This window comes from Carassius carassius, chromosome 12, assembly GCF_963082965.1.
Source record: "Carassius carassius chromosome 12, fCarCar2.1, whole genome shotgun sequence".
NCBI classification, from domain to species: Eukaryota; Metazoa; Chordata; class Actinopteri; order Cypriniformes; family Cyprinidae; genus Carassius; species Carassius carassius.
In genome coordinates, this window is record NC_081766.1 from 23,112,806 (window position 1) to 23,124,280 (window position 11,475).

Below are 11,475 nucleotides of genomic sequence, written 5' to 3' on the forward strand. Positions count from 1 at the left end.
GGGACTCACCTTACTATTTGACAGTCCCTGCTCTGGAACCTGAAATTGAAACAGATTGTTATATAGTGTTGCTGGACAATTTCTCAATACATTTATTCAATATAAATGGAGCATATTGTTAGCATAAATAAAAGCATCTTTTGGCAAAGATTTTATAAATATAAAAATTAAAACATATCATATAATAATTGCTGTTAATATGTTCATCGTCTGGCTGACTACGTCTTGTATTCTTATTTTCTGAAAAATCCTGTCATACCACACAAACTGACAGTCACCACTTATAATCTACTACTAAATATTGTAGAAACGTAATTTTCTGTAAAGTTGCTTTGTAACGATTTGTATTGTAAAAAGCTCTATACAAATAAACTTGAAACAATATAATGTAATACATGTCCCTCAGTGTTCGAATTGTGTCAAAGCTCTTGATACGATTGATACGATTATGATGCTGATAACCATTAATCAATTTCGATCTCTTGATTCACTATCAATTCACATGAATAGGCCTACTGTACTTACTTTTCTTGGGTTAAATTCAGTATTTTCTTGCATTAATATGCCTCTTTGCAGTGAATTTAAAACCCTTTTCTCAATTTAACCTTAAATACTAAACTAATTGTATTAGGCTATACATAATAATGGAAAATACAACCCCAAATCAGAAAAAGTTGGGACAGTATGGAAAACGCAAATAAAAAAAGAAAGTAGTGATTTCTAAATTTACTTTGACTTGTATTTCAATGCAGACAATATGAACGCAAAATATTTCATGTTTTGTCTGGTCAACTTCATGTCATTTGTAAATATGTATCCTTTCCTGTCATTCAGACCTGCAACACATTTCAAAAAAAGTTGGGACAGGAGCAATTTAGGGCAAGTAATGAGGTAAAATTGTTAAATAATGATGTGATTTGAAACAGGTGATGTCAACAGGTGATTGTAATTATGATTTGGTACAAAAGCAGCATCCAAGAAAGGTCTAATCCTTTAGGAGCAAAGATGGGCCGAGGATCGCCAGTTTGCCAACAAATACGTGATAAAATTATTGAAATGTTTAAAAACAATGTTCCTCAAAGAAAGATAGGAAGAGATTTGGATATTTCACATTCAACAGTGCATAACATAATTAAAAGATTCAAGGAATCTGGAGGAATTTCAGTGCGTAAAGGACAAGGGCGCAAGCCTAAGCTGAACAACCTTGATCTCCACACGGCGGCACTGCATCAAGAATCGTCATTCATCTATAAGCGATATCACCACATGGGATCAGGACTACTTTGGCAAACCTTTCTCAAGTACCAAAATACGTAGTTACATCCACAAATGACAGTTAAAACTGTACTGTGCCAAAAGAAAGCCCTATGTTAACAGTGTCCAGAAGCGCCGTCGACTTCTCTGGGCTCGGAGGCATCTGGGATGGACCATCACACAGTGGAAACGTGTACTGTGGTCAGATGAATCAGTATTTCAGGTATTTTTTGGGAGGAATGGACGCTGTGTGCTCCGGACCAAAGAAGAAAAGGATCATCCAGACTGTTACCAGCAAAAAGTCCAAAAGCCAGGGTCTGTCATGGTATGGGGTTGTGTCAGTGCCCTTGGCAAAGGTAACTTGCACTTCTGTGAAGGCACCATTAATGCTGAAAAGTACATAGAGATTTTGGAGCATAATATGCTGCCTTCAAGAAGACATCTTTTCCAGGGACGTCAATGCATATTTCAACAAGACAATGCAAAACCACATTCTGCACACATTACAAAGTCCTGGCTGCGGAGGAAGAGGGTACGGGTACTTGACTGGCCTGCCTGCAGTCCCGACCTGTCTCCAATAGAGAATGTGTGGCGCATTTTGAAGCGCAAAATGCGACAACGAAGACCCCGTACTGTTGCCCACCTTAAGACTTGTTTGCAGGAAGAATGGGACAAAATTACACCTGAAACACTTCATTACTTACATTTACATTTACATTTAATCATTTAGCAGACGCTTTTATCCAAAGCGACTTACAAATGTAAGTCGCTTGGTACTTGGTGTCTTCAGTCTCTAAACGTCTTTTAAGTGTTGTGAAAAGGAATGGCAACATTACAAAGTGGTAAATGCTTTACTGTCCCAACTTTTTTTGAAATGTGTTACAGGTCTGAATGACAGGAAAGGATGCATATTTACAAATTACATGAAGTTGATTAGACAAAACATGAAATATTTTGTGTTCATATTGTCTGCAATGAATTACAAGTCAAAGTAAATTTAGAAATCATTTCTTTTTTTTTTTTTATTTGCGTTTTCCATACTGTCCCAACTTTTTCTGATTTGGGGTTGTATGATACAATTCATAACAAAAACGGTTGATCTGCATGTTTGTCTTCGGCGTGATAATGCATGTGTGTCTCATGCACAATTTGTGAGAGTTAGCAACCCTGCTTTGTCATCGTTGACACAAAAAAAGCCTTCACCTGATGAACATGTTCATCAGTAATAATGTCCTTAATTAAATTAACACTGTTTTTTAGCAGTTAGGCCCTGTGTCCACCAAAGCGTTTTTAGGCAGCTGAAAACACCAGGCGCTCTGCTGAAAACGCCCACCTGTGAGCGCTTGAGAGCGCTTTTTGTGGGCTGCGTTTTCCAGTTGAGACCACTGATCTATATGATATCTATATTATAGACCAGTGTTTGAGACGCGTTGGTTGCTATGATACAGAATAACCGCTAAACTGTTACTTGTATCTGATTTGGTAAATCATTTTTTTTTCTGACTTACATACTTTGGATGCTCAGGAACCAGCAATATTAATTTATATTCCATTTTTCTCGTTGTTGCGCTTGTTGACACATCGTTGTAACAAATAACAGTTGTGACAATTGATTGGTGTGTAATTTGGCCCGCCCCTCCTGCACTCTGATTGGTCAGCTGACTAGAAAGTGACAGTGATGAGCGCAGAGTTTTTTCCAAAGTTGAACATTCTTCAACTCTCGGCGCGAGAAAAAAAAGTCCATTGCTCAGCGCGAATAAGACGCTCAGCGCTTGGCACGCTCATGGCGTTTTAAAAAACGCGGCGCTTCATCTTCAGTTCTCTCTTCACAGCAGTTCAGTCAGTGTACTGTTTGAGTGCATGCATTACTCCGGGATATTGGTTTGTTTGAACTCAGAGGGAGTGTCAGCCACATTAAAAAAGTTAACAGCTTAAGTCATTTGTGGATTAATGCGTATTAGAGATGCGAACCGTTTAAAACGATTCAGTTCGATTTGGTGAACTGAATGGTTCGTTCGCGAACCGGATATCCAGACTGCTTTGTTTTGAACTCTCTCACACAACAGACACGGAAGAGAAGACAATGCTGAATAAAGTCGGCGTTTTTGCTATTTTTGGACCAAAATGTATTTTCGATGCTTCAAAAAATTCTATCTGACCCTCTGATGTCACATGGACTACTTTGATGATGTTTTTCTTACCTTTCTGGACATGGACAGTATACCGTACACACAGCTTCAATGGAGGGACTGAGAGCTCTCGGACTAAATCTAAAATATCTTAAACTGTGTTCCAAAGATAAACGGAGGTCTTACGGGTTTGGAACAACATGAGGGTAAGTTATTAATTACATATTTTTGCTATCTGGGTGAACTAACCCTTTAAGGTTACTAGATTTAAAATTATTTGTTTAATTCAGAATGGGTGCAATGCTAGCTTTTTTTCCTCAGAATTATGTTAGATGGCTAATTTACAACTAACAATCCGATAGTGAGCTAGCATCATAAGATAAAAAAACAAATATTGACAGACCAAGATTCTAATAAAAGTGACTGTCCGTTTCTAAGATAAACACTTATTCAGTAGCAGTAAATTAGGTGTACCAAACAATCATAAAACAAAGAAATATTGTCTTACCGTCATCGTGAGGTAAAATAATGAGGAAGGATCACTCTGTCAGCCAATCACACAGCGACGTCGCGCCTGCAGTCTGTAAATTCCTTCAGAAAACAGCGCGTGGCGCACTTGAGCGTATTTTCAGACGCATATCTAATTTGAAGTAGCTTTTTATGGGAGCGGCAGCACAATACTTTGATTAAAAAAAATAGATAAGGCTATGTCAAATATTGTCTCTATTTTAGTTTTAATGAAAAACCAGGGGACCCCCCAAGGTCATTTTTTGTGGGCCTTATGGGGGGTCCCTTGATACTTATGGGGGGTCCCGGACCCCCCCAGCCCCCCTCAATTCGAACACTGATGTCCCTCTCTGTTTCTATCATTCAGGTTGCCCCTGAGAATGTTCTGTCTGCTTAGTAAGGGGACTGGGCTGGTCAAAAGTTTGGACACATTACTATTTTTAATATTTATGAAATATGTCTCTTGCTTATCAAGCCAGCGTTTATTTGATCAACTGTAACATTGTTCAAAAATTTCAAATTAAAATAGCGGTTTTCTATCTTAACATACTTCAAAATATTATTTATTGCTTGATCAAAGCTCAGTTTTGGAAACAGTTGTGCTGCTTATTTTTCATTTAATTATTTTTAGAAAAAATTTTTTGTTAGTTAACAGTTAAAATATTTATTTTCTTTGTGAATATATTGTGAAATTTTATTTCTGTGATCAAAGCTGTATTTTCAGCATCGTTACTCCAGTCTTGTGTCACCTGATCTTCAGAAATCATTCTAATATGATGATTTGCTGCTCAAGAAACATTTCTGGTTATTATTATCAATATTTAAAACAGTTATACTCTTTAATATATTCAAAATCATGATATACAACCATTCAAATGTTTGATATGTGTGTAATTAAATAGAAATTACTGTTTTCATTCAGCATATAGGCATTAAAATGATAGAAGTAAAACATTTATAATGTTGCAAAAAATATATTTCAAATAAATTATGTTCTTTTGAACTTTCATTTCACCAAAGAATCATAAAAATGTTTCCAGGAAGTTTTAAGCAGCAAAAACTTTTTTTTTTTTCTTTTAATAAGAAGCATTATTGACAAGTGAGTACCAAAATAAATCCAGCACTCAACCTGCATTTTGGAATAATTTCTGAAGGATCATGCTCTGAAGACTGCAGTAATGATGCTGAAAATTTACAGGAATAAACTATGTCTTAAAATACATTCAAACAGAAAATAATTATTAAAATTTTAATAAATTTCACAATGTTACTTTTAACTTTATATTTGATCAAATAAATGCAAGCAGTCTTAAAATATTAGCTTACTTCTAAATCAATTTACTCATAATCTACTCTCTTTAATTATTTAAAAATAAATTAAGGCTTGAGGAAAACATTCCAGGGTTTCTCTCTTTATAGTGGACTTCAGTGGGTTCCAAATTGCAGCTTCAAAACATGATCCCAGACGAGTAAAAAGGGTCTTATCTAGCGAAACGTTTGGTCATTTCCTAAAAAAAAGGAATGACAATTATTTGGGTTTGTTATCAAATGCTTGCATAGCTCTGCAATGCGCATGTGTACTCAGTGCAGTTCCGTTGGAAACAGATCACAAATTCAAGCATTTCCTCGGCTGATCGTGTACAGCCCTTTGAAACTGCACTGGAGCTGCAATTTGGACCTTCCCCCTATTGAACCCCACTTAAGTCCACTATAGAGAAAAACTCTGGAATGTTTTCCTCAAAAATAAGGAAATGTTTAATTCAGAAGTGAACTAATCCTTTTTTAGAGTATTAGCACTTTAACGTTGCTAGCTCAACTATAATTACCAGCTGCAATCTTTAAAAATAAATTAATAGAAAGAGTTAAAATAACTAAAAGTTCAATTAAGTAATTAAGTTAAACATTTGTTAATTATGTATAATTGCAGACCTCTGGACATTTTCTTCATGTTAGCAAGTCCTCTGATAACATAGGCCTAGTGTTCGCCAACAATACAGTCTGACACAGATCTAAGGATCAACAAAAACACCAAACCTTGACGTCTTCTCCTAATCTGAACTCCAGAAAAAAAAAGAAAGAAAAAAAAAACGCGAGCTCGTTTCCATGGACGCGGCCCGGATCCGCTCTGCGACTGTAGTTCCCGCCGACTGAAACCGCACCTGGGCTGGATCCGTGTTACAGCCCTCAGCAACACAATCTGAGGTGAACTGTCACATGAATGTTTTCTATGACGCTCATGCGTTAAAGCATGTTTTAGGTTGATACAGCTAGCACGCATGTGCAGTCTCGAGCGTGTTTCATGTTTCTATGGCAACCAGTGAGGGACATTTCGATTTTACATTTTCTCCCATTTTTATAATAATATAAATGAACCGTTTAATCTTAAAGTTTTAGTGGTCAGATTCAGGCTCCACACAGAGCAGAGAGCACAGAGATGTTAGCAAATAAATATCGTCAGCGGTCATGGCATTGCACGAGCGATCGTTATTATAGTTCAAAAGGGTTTAAGTCATTATGCGAGTTAACTTGAGTCAGAATGCACAGTTGCATTTGTCTTCCGTCACCGTGACATCAAGTGGACTTTTGAAGCTGAAATAATGAGTGGATTAAGCTTGGACTTGGAATAACGAGCGGAATAACATGGATAACTTTCTTGTCGGAGGATTGTAATGCATCACAGGCCGTCAGGTACAAGGAAGAGAGACTACGGCTCCATAAATTAGGTAAAACAAAAAGCTGTATTTTTTGCAACAGGTTTATTGACTTGTAATAGCAATTTAAGGTGGAATATGTGACAATCGGGTCCAGTCGGGTCTGTGTCTTCCCGGCGCGTTCGGGTCCAGATTTCAAATAATATATGGGTCCGGGTAGGCATTCTACATGGGTCCGGGTGCAGCTTTTGAAATATTAGACGAGTCCAAGTCAGTTCGGTGTAGTACATTACAGGTCTCTTTCGGGTTCGGGCACAGATTTTTGGACCCGTGAAGACCTCTAAGCTGAACTATACAGCAATTCACAAGGTCACATACAGTACAGACCAAAAGTTTGGACACACCTTCTCATTCAAATAGTTTTCTTTATTTTCATCACTATGAAAATTGTAGATTCACACTGAAGGCATCAAAACTATGAATTAACACATGTGGAATTATATATGGAATTATATACATAACAAAAAAGTGTGAAACAACTGAAAATATGTCATATTCTAGGTTCTTCAAAGTAGCCACCTTTTGCTTTGATTACTGCTTTGCACGGTCTTCCAACAGTCTTGAAGGAGGTTCCCGAGAGATGCTTAGCACTTTTGCCTTCAGTCTGCGGTCCAGCTCACCCCTAAACCATCTCGATTGGGTTCAGGTCCGGTGACTGTGGAGGCCAGGTCATCTGGCGCAGCACTCCATCACTCTCCTTCTTGGTCAAATAGCCCTTGATGCCTTCAGTGTGACTCTACAATTTTCATAGTCATGAAAATAAAGAAAACTCATTGAATGAGAAGGTGTGTCCAAACTTTTGGTCTGTACTGTATGTATATATATATTAGACAGAATAAGCATATTTTTGGCCTGCTGTCATCTGGGAATGGAGGTGAAAAAAGCGGCAATATATAGACTTTCTCTGATGCTAATTGGTTGGATTATTTGAGGATTACTCACCCGTTTCCTCTCCACATCCGATGGCTGCTACTTGCCAGATTTGTGCGGGTCCCCTTGACCCGCAGGACCCTCACCAGTTCTGTGTTACCTGCCTGGGCCTCGCCCACGCCGAGGTGGCTTTCATGGACCACACGTGCGCCCACTGCGCCGAGCTGCCAGTGCGCGCCCTCAGAGCCAGAAGGGCAATGGCCCACTGCCACCAGCGAGCCGCTGGTGGCCTCTCCCCCGCCCCAAGACGAGTTCGACGCTATCAGCTTAGCGGACGATAGCTTCCGTCCCCCCCAAGCCATTGCGAACTTCGTCACCGTCGGAGCTGGCGAGGAAGACGACTCCATGTCGCTCTCTGTGTCAGAGAAGGATTGGGCACCTGACGAGCCTGTGAAAAGTAAGCTGGACACGTGGGTCCCCCAGTCGAGCCGCCGCCAGGCCGCATCGAGGAGAAGAACCCCATTCTTCTGAGATGTACATGAGCACGTGGTGAAGTCGTGGGCTGCACCCCAATCTGCGCGCACCCACTCTGCCACGCAGGCCATGTTTGCGCACATGGACGGGGCAGAGGCCCACGGGTATGTGCGCATGCACATAGCTCCCACTCGAGATGTGCTAATCAGTCACGTGGAAACGCTGCTTCGCCATCTGGATACGCTGGGACTTCGTGTGAATATGCAGAAGACCGTGTTTTTACCGAGTCGGAGTATGACATATCTGGGAGTATGTTTGGACTCGATGGCGATACGAGCCCATCTTTCTCAGGAGCGCATGGAGACAATCTCATCGACAATCTCATGTGCTGTTTCAAACTGGGCAGGTCAGTTTCACTGAGGGAATTTCAGAGGCTTCTGAGTCTTATGGTGGCTTCTTCAGTGTGCCATCTGGGTCTACTGCATATGTGGCCGCTACAGTTTTGGCTAAAAGCTCGAGTTCCACCGAGGGCGTGGTTGTCGGGGCACAAACGAATTACGATCCCTCACAGTTGCATCAGCACTCTGAGACCGTGGAACAGCACGGATATGTTAAGCCCAGGAGTTCCTTTGAGTTTAGTGACGCAGCACACCGTGGTCTCGACGGACGTGTCAACTTCAGGCTGGGGAGCAGTGTGCCTGGGCGTACCTGCCTCAGGCCTGTGGTCGGAGTCACAGAGAATGTGGCACATAAACCGTTTGGAAATGGAAGCGATTTCCTTAGCCCTGCAAGCCTTTCGGTCGAAATTGGAGTGGCAACATTATTCGCACAGATTCGAACTGACAACACGTCTGTGGTCTCGTACACAAATTGCCAGGGAGGCATGCGCTCCAGAGCTTTATTCAAACAGGCAGCAAGTCTCCTGTTGTGGGCAGACCGACACTTTCTCTCCATAAGAGCGGCGCACATTCCTGGTATCCTGAACCGCGGAGCGGACATGCTTTCGAGGAACGGGATTCCTCAAGGAGAGTGGAGGCTTCACCCAGGATCAGTTCAAATGATTCGGGATCGATTTGGTAGGGCGGAAGTGGATTTGTTTGCCACAAGCGAGAACACACACTGTCAGACGTTCTTCTTGCTATCTCACTCCCCGCTACCGGGAGATGCTCTGACATCACGCTGGCCGGAAGCCAGGTTTTAAGCGTTTCCTCCGGTGAAGATTCTGCCTATGGTTTTGTGCAAAATCAGGGAGGAGAGAGCGTCAGTTATACTCGTGGCCCTGAACTGGCCAAATCAGCCCTGGTTCGCAGACCTGAGAGAGTTAGTGATGGCTCCCCCACAGCAAATCCCCCTCAGGAAGGACCTGCTGTCTCAAGCGAACGTCAAGATATGGCACCCCAGCCCCGAGCTGTGGAACCTTCATGTGTGGCCGCTGCGGGGACCATAAACGAGCAGGATGCTCTGCACTCACGGGTGCTGAGCACGCTTACAGAGGCTCGCGCACCATCTACAAGACGCCTCTATGCTCTGAAGTGGGGAGTTTAGAGCTTAGATTGGGGTTAAGGAGCTTTCCCTGAAGACTGCCTTGCTTCTTGCTCTTGCCTCGGCAAGCGCATTGGAGACCTATATGCGTTTTCGGTGAACAATGATTGCATCTATTTCGGACCTGGCGACTGTAATGTCACTCTCCGGCCGAGACCAGGTTATGTTCCGAAGTCTCTCAATACACCATTTAGAGCACAGGTTGTTTCATTGCCCGCCTTATCTGCTAACTCTGTGTTATGGTTTAAACGGTTTATGAAGTTGTCACCGCAAAGCTGTCGACACTATGTTTAACTCTCTTACTTGAGTGCTTTTTATGTTGTGTCTGCCCTGTTTAGTGCAGCCTTCACATTTATTACATGAAGATATGCAAATTTCAGATGTCTCATTGGTCTAGTTCCACGTATCAGATGCGAAGCACTCTTAGCTACACTGCCATTGGCTAGAACTGTCTTGCTTATGTGTGGGGGTGATTGACTCTGTTCAGGGCTTATCTTCACTGCTCTCACGGCGGGATTTTATACAGTTCCCATATACGTCTTAGCTGACGTAATGTTGAGTTACCACCTCGAGAAGGGAACGTCTGTTATGTTGTAACGTTACGTAGCAGTTGCTAAGTTACTAGTTAACAGTTTATCAAGATATCTACACTAATTTTACAACATAAACCTACTCAAATACCTCCATTACAACACTTAACATTAAGCTTTAGTACATACCTTATTGAAAGTGTTTCTGTAAATTCTTCCTTAATACATATACAGTCATTCAAAATCAGATACATTATAACTTATTACGCTAAAGAATTGTCACTCATGAATAACATCTGTCTGCTGAGCCCACGAAAAATATGTGCGGCTATCCTTGTTTACATCAGCAGCAGGGCCTCTGCAGTGTATGTGTGTGTCTGTAGTGTGATGAATGACAGGATCCAGTACATGCATACTTGGGCTTGTTTGTTAAACAATTAGCCTATGCAATTTATATGTCTGAAACCTGCCAAACTGTACCCAAAACAGCCCAAATTTTGTCCACCCGCCCAAGCCAATTTTTACCCGCACAATCAAATTCAAAACCGCCCAATCGGGCAGCCCTGGTGCCCGCGCAAATTCAAACAACAGCTGGAGGGGTAAGAACAGTGAGTCAATTCCGAGAAGATTCAATTCAAGGGCGTCAAGAATTGCAAGTCTTGTGTGAATCAGCTCTAAATGTGAAGCCTGAAATGTCAGTGCGTGATATATTACTGTTCATTACCTCTTATTACCAAACTACAACAAACCCCGAGATACAGCACTACCGCGAATAGTGTGGATTTTATTTAATTAATCTCACTCAAATTTTGCGATTCTGTTCAAAAGACTCGTTTAGATTCAGGGCGGCAGTGGCTAAGTGGTTCATGTAGGTTGTCTACAAACCGGAAGGTTGGTGGTTCAATCCCCGGCTCCACCTGACCAAGTGTCGAGGTGTCCTTGAGCAAGACACCTAACCCCAGCTGCTCCCGACGAGCTGGATGGCGCCTTGAATGGCAGACACCGCAGTCGGTGTGTGAATGTGTGTGTGAATGGGTGAATGTGAGGCAAAATTGTAAAGCGCTTTGGATGGCCATGTGGTCTGTTGAAAGCGCTATATAAATGCAGTCCATTTTACCATTTTTTTTTACCATTCAGTTCGGATTAATTTAAACTAGCCTACATATTTAAAATGACTGGACGATTTGATAATTCCTTTGTTCACGTTTCAGTTCTTCATGGACAGAATTGTTTGAGTCCGTTATGGAATAACTCACGCTCAGAAAACTGCGTCTTGGTAGTTAAAAACAGCATGGTTTTGTAGCTTTCTTCATTTGTTTTATTTTTCAACACTTTTCATGTGTGAGTGTGTTATATATCTTAAGATTATGTCTATTGTTTTATAAAATGAAAAACTATGAAGTGGTATGTTTAATGATTAAATCAGTTTGTAGAACCCTTCAGTACAATTGGTAAATA